The sequence below is a fragment of the Coenobita brevimanus genome, chromosome 44, assembly GCF_032717465.1.
Source record: "Coenobita brevimanus isolate Jiangsu-jjx chromosome 44, ASM3271746v2, whole genome shotgun sequence".
Classification (NCBI taxonomy): domain Eukaryota; kingdom Metazoa; phylum Arthropoda; class Malacostraca; order Decapoda; family Coenobitidae; genus Coenobita; species Coenobita brevimanus.
The window spans coordinates 50,465,074-50,473,467 of record NC_136997.1 but is presented as its reverse complement, the minus strand read 5'-3'; positions in this window follow the sequence as shown (position 1 = coordinate 50,473,467).

The window sequence follows — 8,394 nt, the reverse complement described above, 5'->3', positions numbered from 1 at the left end:
AACGTTGAGAGAGAGAGAGAGAGAGAGAGTCGTAAATTTATTCAACGCTGGGGAGGTATTTAGGTCGCGTCCCACTATTGTGGTTTATGCTTGCTGATTTCCGCTCACTTTACCTGTGTGTGTGTGTGTGTGTGTGTGTGTGTGTGTGTGTGTGTGTGGTTTATGCTCGCTGATCCCTACCCGCTTTCTCTCTCTCTCTCTCTCTCTCTCTCTCTCTCTCTCACACACACACACACACACACACACACACACACACAAACACACACACACACGCTCAGTCACCTATAATTACGTTCCGGTAATCATTTGCTTATCCTGTCCAATCTATGCGACACTCTCTCTCTCTCTCTCTCTCTCTCTCTCTCTCTCTCTAAGTTCACCCACAAACGCAGGTAAACAAATAACATTTCGCTATAATAAAACATAAACATAAAAGCAGCGTGCATAGCCTATATATTTTCAGCGCTAATTCTTGTTTCATTGACAGGTGAGCGTGGCCGTCAATGAGGTTACACGAAGATGTCTTACTGAGTGACTTTATTCCCTAGCTATGCCCTTACTTCATCAAATTACATCACCATCACCATTAACATCACCATTCTCCTCCTCCTCCTCTTCCTTATCATCACCATCATCGTTACCACCAGCATCATCACCCATCTCCTCATCTTCACCATCATCATCACCAATGTCAGCATCCTCCTCCTCCTCCTCCTCCAAGTTCTTTTCCTCTTCCTTCTCCTCGTCCTCTTCCTCCTCCTCCTCTTCCTTATCATCACCATCATCATCATCGTTACCATCAGCATCATCACCCTTCTCCTCCTCCTCATCATCATCACTGTCAGCATCTTCCTCCTTCTCCTCCCCCAAGTTCTTCTCCCCTTCCTCTTCCTCGTCCTTTTCCTCCTCCTCCTCCTCCTCCAAGCTCTTTTCCTCCTCCTCCTCCTCCTCCTCCAAGCTCTTTTCCTCCTCCTCCTCCTCCTCCTCATCTAGACCTCTTCTGCTACCTATGGATGGGGTGAGGTCGCGTCTAGAGAGCAAGAAGAAACCTCATGGGAGAAAGTAACCAAAAGTCTGGCCAAATGAATGGGCCACACACTCATCCACTCATCATTCAAGCCCCTGAAGTCCCGAATAAACAATGAACATCCACACATACAATGCACATAAAGACATTCCCTCAAATAAAACTGGACATAGATAACTAAAATGGCAATGACTTAAATGAAACAGCCAACAAACCAACGCTGCTTGTATATTTATAGCATTTATCGTCATCAGCTAAATTTGAACGCTAAGGAATTCGAGCAAAGATGGCTTAACTTAGCGACTTTAGCAATGTCCTCACAATATACAAAGAAGGAAAAATATGCACAATTAAAGAATAAAACAGAAGACAGCTACATATATTTTAGCTTCCCCTGCGTAGACCTAAAATTGGACGCTAAGGAATTCGAGCAATGATGTCTGACTTGAGCGAGTTTAGCAATGTTTTCACTACTAAATCTTAAAAAATTAATAAAATGCCGCTTGCTAAATAGAAGTAGAAAATAACGTTGCTTGTACGTTATATAACTCCTTGTATTTTGCTAAGTTTAACAATTGTCTTGCCCCGCTAACTTCTTATCCAGCTATGTTATAATGGTAAAATAACTTAAAATATCATTCGGGTAACATAGCACATTATTTTTGGCATTCCTGTTGCCAAAATATCAGCTGTTTGGGCGCTATGGCGTACGAATGAAGATGCCTTTATCACAGTGATTTAACCAAGCCGCCTTGTCCTTATATCACACTTAAATAAAGGAAAATTAATATAAAATAACACAAGCGTAGCGTAACTTATATTTTTAGCGATTCTCTTGCCTCCTAATCAGCTGTTTGGGCGCTGTAGAATACGAAGGAAGATGCCTTGGCCTACCTTAGTGACTTAATCTTTGCTACCATGTCCTTGCTCATCATCTTGACCGCTGGCTCACTGGCATAGCGGGCGGGACATCACACATCCACCGTCACGAGCAGTAAGAGTGGGAAAATGGATCCAGCACAGCGTCACATCGTAAGGGAGCGTTGTGTCTTCACTTGTGTGTTTTTCAGACGCCTAAGCTGCACTTTTGAGATCAGGCTTAAGTCCCGGGGATGCCAGGGAGGTTTCCAGTGCCCAAAATGGCGTTCATGGATATTAAGGATTTATTAGGATATTTTAAGGAATTCTTTGTCTACTCAAAGTCGAGGCACATGACACACCACTGGCGGAAGGCCGGAGCGCATAACCTCAGCCCTCGGAGTCTCTGGCTACACTGACTTGCAGGCCATTTAAAAAGTGTTTCTCGTCCCCAGCCAGTCTGGCCTTTCCCATCCTCCCCTTCCTCCTCCCCCCTCCATCTCTCATTCACACACGGATGCCTGGCTTCTCTACCTGTTTACTTTAACTAGGCGTAAAATTGCCATCTCTCTAGGCTGTGATATGACAAGAGATTAACACTAGAAAGCAGCGCTAGCCACGATGAAGTGCTATGACGGATACAGTGCCGTAGTATAGCCTTATTGTCATTTAAATATGCGCAGCTACAAAGGGATTTAAATCTCCGCCTGGATAAAATGAATGAAACAGAGCAGGTACACTTGGCGACCTGGATATAACATCGAGGGGCGTATTCTAAGGGATGATGTGAACTTATAAGATGATTAACTGTGTCTTAATAACTTAAGTGAAGTCAAGAGGGATTTATCAGAGAATTTCTAACGCACTTTCAAAAATTCCGCTCAAAATGTCAAATACAACACAATCTATGTATTCTTGCAGTTATGGAGAATCACATCCCTCACTTTAAGCTAGGTAGGCTTGTTTAGATGGGTTAGGTTAGATTATTTAGCTTAGGTTAGTTAGGTCTGATCAGTTAGGTTAGTTAGATATGGTTAGGTAAGGTTAGCTGTTAAGCTGCTTCTTCACTCCCATCTTAAATTCACTCCCATCTTAAATGTCAGGACTAACTTGCCTAGCCCCGGGTTCCAACGCTCCTTACGAGACGACAGGATTGGATGATGGAAGAATGGATAGTCTGCTTCTATTTTTTTTTTTTTTTTTGTTAATCATCAAAGCATCCGTTGACTGCATTCGTATAGTATAAAAAAAAAATCAATTACAAGGCTCCATTTTCTAAGCAGCTAAATGAACAAACAAATAAAAATCTCTCCTGTCACTCAGATACATCATACGAAATATTATGAGCTTTTCGTGTGTATGTGTGTGTGTGTGTGTGTGTGTGTGTGTGTGTGTGTGTGTTTTGTTGTATTAATTATATCTGACAAATTAACTTGGCCTTCCGTACTACTTTTGTGAGGCATAAAACACCAAAGCTTCCAATCTCTCTCTCTCTCTCTCTCTCTCTCTCTCTCTCTCCTTTATTTACCATTCAGTACAAGCACCAACACTAAGGAACGTTGTCGCCGAAGGGTAAGCAAGAATCTCTCTCCTTCGCGTGGTGGCACTGACATACTCGGACGGATGTGCTGCCTGGTTATACAAACATCACTCAACTACTTCCCTCTCCCCTGACAGGAAGATGGTAGACTGCAGGAGAAAGCAACTTAAGCCTGCAGTCCACTGAGTTCACGTTTCTGATAAACCTGGGACCATGGCAGCAACAATTAAGCTTCTGTTCAACTTCTCTTATACTTCTTCCACCTTAACTTGGCCCAGATTTTCGTCCTTTTGTAGCACATTTCACGTAGCTCAGTGGCAGAGAGAAAAAAAAATACTACGGCTGTACATCCGTTTCACAGCATATAGCACATATACAAGACCAGCATCACAGTCTACTGTTAATCGAGCGTCACAACTCTGCATTCAAGGTGGAGAGATGGCAGTTTTAGGCCACGTTAGAGTGAAAAGAGAATTACTGCCAAGGACTCACTCTAACCAAATAACAATCGAAGCCTGTACGTCCAAATTCCGTTAGATGAAAACAGACTGGCTATAGTCACTGGCTTGCCATGCAAAGAGGTGGAAAGCGAAATGTAGATAAAGTCCCTGTTCATAAACAAAAATGGCTTGCCGGTACCTTGATCATGTGAATCCCTTCTCTCCTTCCTCGTATTTTCTTCTTTTTCCTCTTCTCAGCACTCGAAGCATAATTCCTTTTCCACCGCCTAACCTTAACTTCACTAATACTTCACCACGGCACCTGTTCATGGGGAAATACGAGGTATAACAGAATAAACTTGCAATATAAAATGTCACACACTCTCACCTCCTAATGTAAACAATTCGTGTCATGTGTCAACAACAATGGCGTCGGGGGCGGGGGCCCCTTTTCTCAGCGTTCGAATTAAAATTTTTAATAATATTATCATTATTATTATTATTATCATTATCACAATTATTATTATTATTGTTATTATTATTATTGTCATTATTATTATTATTACTGTTGTTATTATTATCATGATATTTTCGGCATTATTTTCATAACACTAACATGGAAGAAGATTTTGAAGTGCGGTACTCGGTCGCATAGGCTTGATAGCACCTTAACTTTAGCCATTTATTTTGTGTTACATCTTAATACTGGCAGTAACGTACTGAACAAATCGCTAAGGAAGAGTTGTTTCTAAGTACAGTGCAAGAGGATATTGAGGTGTAATGGGGATCTCTCTCTCTCTCTCTCTCTCTCTCTCTCTCTCTCTCTCTCGTCTTCCCTGTGTGAGTGTATAAGGGAGCATGACAGTCCAAAAAGTTCATCCCACAGGACAAAGGCCGCCACTCCCCGCTGTCTTGCCATTCAACACCACGTCTCCGCCTTACAATATCTATCAGTCTATCTACCTATCTATGTATCTATTTGTCTCTCTCTCTCTCTATCTATCTATCAATCTATCAATCAATCAACGTCTTACACACTCAAAAGAATATAACCCACAAGAGGACAGATGCAGGAGGTCAGTGAACCCGATGGACTGCAGGCCTGACATTACCCTTCCATCATACCTCTGTTGGGAAAGTAAATAGTACTAGTGTAAATTCACACTTATTCGAATCCCATCCTCTGCCTCCTTCTCCCCCCTGCCCTCACCCCCCTCTCCTTGTTTTGGGGGTCGACTGCCTTGTAGGAGGGGTGTGAGAGGGGGCAGGGGGAGGGAATTTGAACAGAGAGGGGGAGGAGAGGTAGGGAGGAGAGAGGGATAAGGGAAGAGGAGGAGGAGGAAGAGGGATGGAAAGGAAGGGAGGGAGAAGGGGAAGGGTAGAAGAAGGAAAGGGGGTTGGAAGAGCGAAGGGAAGGGTACGGAAGAAGGAAGGAATGGGGTGGGGAGATGAATAGGGAGGGAAGAGAAGAGGGAGGGGGCTGGAAAAAGTAGAGAGAGAGAGAGAGAGAGAGAGGGATGGGGGGGGGGGCTAAGAATGACGGGTCACCTTTCCAGCAAATTGGTGATTGTTACTTGGAATCCTCTTTGTCGTGGAGAGGGTGTGGGTGAGTCAGCATGCCCTCTCACACCACCACTAAGTACTTATCCTCTCTCACCCTTACTCATTATCTCTCATTTTCTCACCCTTTCTTTCTCCCTTCTTGCATCCATCCATCCCTCCTCTCACCCCCCTTCATCCTTCCACTCACACATACCTTCACACTCACTCTCACTCATTTTCACACTGCCACTCTTCATACTCACTGTCACTCATCCTCACGCTACTGCTCATCTCCGACCTCATATTCGTTCTACACCACATCCACACACTACACACAGCATACTTATTTCCACTCATCATCTAAACTTACCTTCACACTAAACCTCCCGTTTGTCACACATATTGAAAATTCTCTCATAGTTTCGTTATATTCATACTTAAACGTATTTCTCTCTCTCTCTCTCTCTCTCTCTGCTGTTATTAGATTATGCCTTTCTATTAAAACACGATTATTAACAAGGGCCTGTGTGGTCTGTGTAACTCTCTCTCTCTCTCTCTCTCTCTCTCTCTCTTTCTCTCCCTATTTATCGAGCCACTGTTCCGCGTATTCTGTTGTGACACTAAGCGGAGGAAAGGGAGGAAGGGGGAGGGAAGAGAAGGAGGGAGGGAGGGAGAGAGGGCGGGGAGAGAATAGGGAACAGAGGGAAGGGAGAGAGGGAAAAAAGGAAGGAGAACGGAGGGAGGGAGAGAAAGAAGGGGGAAGAGAGGGAGGGAGAGAGAAAAGGGTGGAGAAAGGGAAAATAGGAAGGAAGAGAGGAAACTGGAAGAGAAGGAAGGGGAGGAGGAATGATGATGATGATAATGATGACGAAGATAAAGGGGAGGAGGAGGATGAGCAGGTGCAAGAGGGAAAAGATAAGGAAATTACTGATGGGTTTGAGAGAGAGAGAGAGAGAGAGAGAGAGAGAGAGAGAGAGAGATGGAGATTAAATTATAAACTTTCATCCTACCTCTCTCTCACACTTCAGCACATAAATCTGATTCAAGGAAGAGAGAGAGAGAGAGAGAGAGAGAGAGAGAGAGAGAGTCAGCAGCTCCCTTTGTCTTCCTTCGCAGAACGAGAGAGAGGGAAGGGGGAGGGAGGGATGGAAGGAGGGAGGAGAGAGGGAGGGTAGGGAGGGAAAGAGAGAGGGTGAGATGGAAAGAGAGAGAGAGAGAGAGAGGGAGAAAGGGAGGGACAGGAATGGAAAGAGAGAGGGAGAGAGAGGGGAAAGGAAGTGAGAGAAAGGGATTAAGGAAGGGAGGAACAGAATGGTAGAGGGAAGGAGGGAGGGAGAGACAGAAAGGAAGGAGGAAAGAAAAAGGGGGAGAGAGAGAGAGAGAGAGAGAGAGAGAACAGTAATCTTAGCTCCAGGTTTCCAGGAAGAGATTGACTGGTGGGAAACAAACTTAACCCTTTCAGAACAAGATTCTCTCTCTCTCTCTCTCCAGATTACTTTATTCAGTTGTGAAAAATATATCACTGTATTGAAAGAGATGAGATTATTAAAAGCCCTGCTCTATGTGTGTGTGTGTGTGTGTGTGTGTGTGCTTCCCCAATTATAGTACAGTATACATAATTTGAGCTATGTTTCGTATGCATGTACTAATTTCCTTAAAACTAAACTATCATATACAGGTTCAATATACAAACAACAAAATACCCATTATTTATTGACAATTTATTCCAACAAAGATTCAGTACTGTCTATCTATCTACAGCCAGATGCCTTAAAGAATCAGTAGCAATCCACATCAGCACATGAAGGATTTTCCCTCCAGCAAGTATCTATCATGGAATGAAGAAAATATTTATACAATTGTGACTGCACTTATATGTATAAGAATAAAAATATATAAATTCAACTTTGTAAATGCAAGCAAAATATATATCTATAAATATATATATGAAAACATTTCACCATCAGCACCATCATCATCATCGTCATCACAGTCATCTTGACCCTTCCTACACCTAAGAATGGTATTTGGTAACATCCAGAGAGGAAGAAATAATCTGAAAGAGGGAGAAAGAGCAAAAGTCTGCCAATGAAATGGGCCGCACCTTCATTCACTCACCTATCAAGTCCCTGTAATTTCAACTCCACCTCACAGGCATCATCCACACTCCCACACTTCATACCATCCATCAACTACAGCCAATCCAATGACTATCACACCACCAGGAGAAACAGGGGATGCTAAACCTTTCTCATACACTTCTCCATACAAAGTTTTTCAATCTGATCCCCTGTCAGTTCCCTAGCCTGGCAGTGGATTGTTTTGGAAGAATTTTGTATGGAGGTGTATACAACAAGGATTTGGCACCCCTGTTTTTTCCCCAGTAATGTCACAGTCGTTCATGTGACTCAAATTAATGCTTAAAAAGTTTTCATGTGCAGTATCAGGTTATTCAACTTGGCTAACAGTAACAGTATACTAGGTCTCCATTATCTGTAATTAAGTCCATAGTAATATACAGAAAACTACAATTATAATTCCACTGCCACCTATAAAGATGATTTGTTAGTTTCCTCTAACCTACAGTCAGCATAAAAAATCCTGTCACCTCTCGTGCTCCTTTTCATGGGCTTTAAAAATCAGTGTGGTGAATCTGCAGCAATCCATGCTGATGACTTTCTCTGACAATAGATTAGAGTCATCAGTGTGGGCTGCTGTGGATTCACACTGATTTTCAAAGTTCATGGAGAGAGATGTAGGAGGGGTGACAGTACACATGTTGCCAAATATACAGTAGAAATTGCACACACAAATTTGTGAACTTTTATAAGTTTATTACAAGAACAACCTAAATATCAGTAGTCTTACGGTGTTGTCTGCATCACAACGATTATATATGTGTTGTAAGAGAATACAGTAGATTTTTTTTTTTACATCACAGAGGTGACCAAGACCAACACATGCAAGCATGCTGGAGCCTTCAAAAA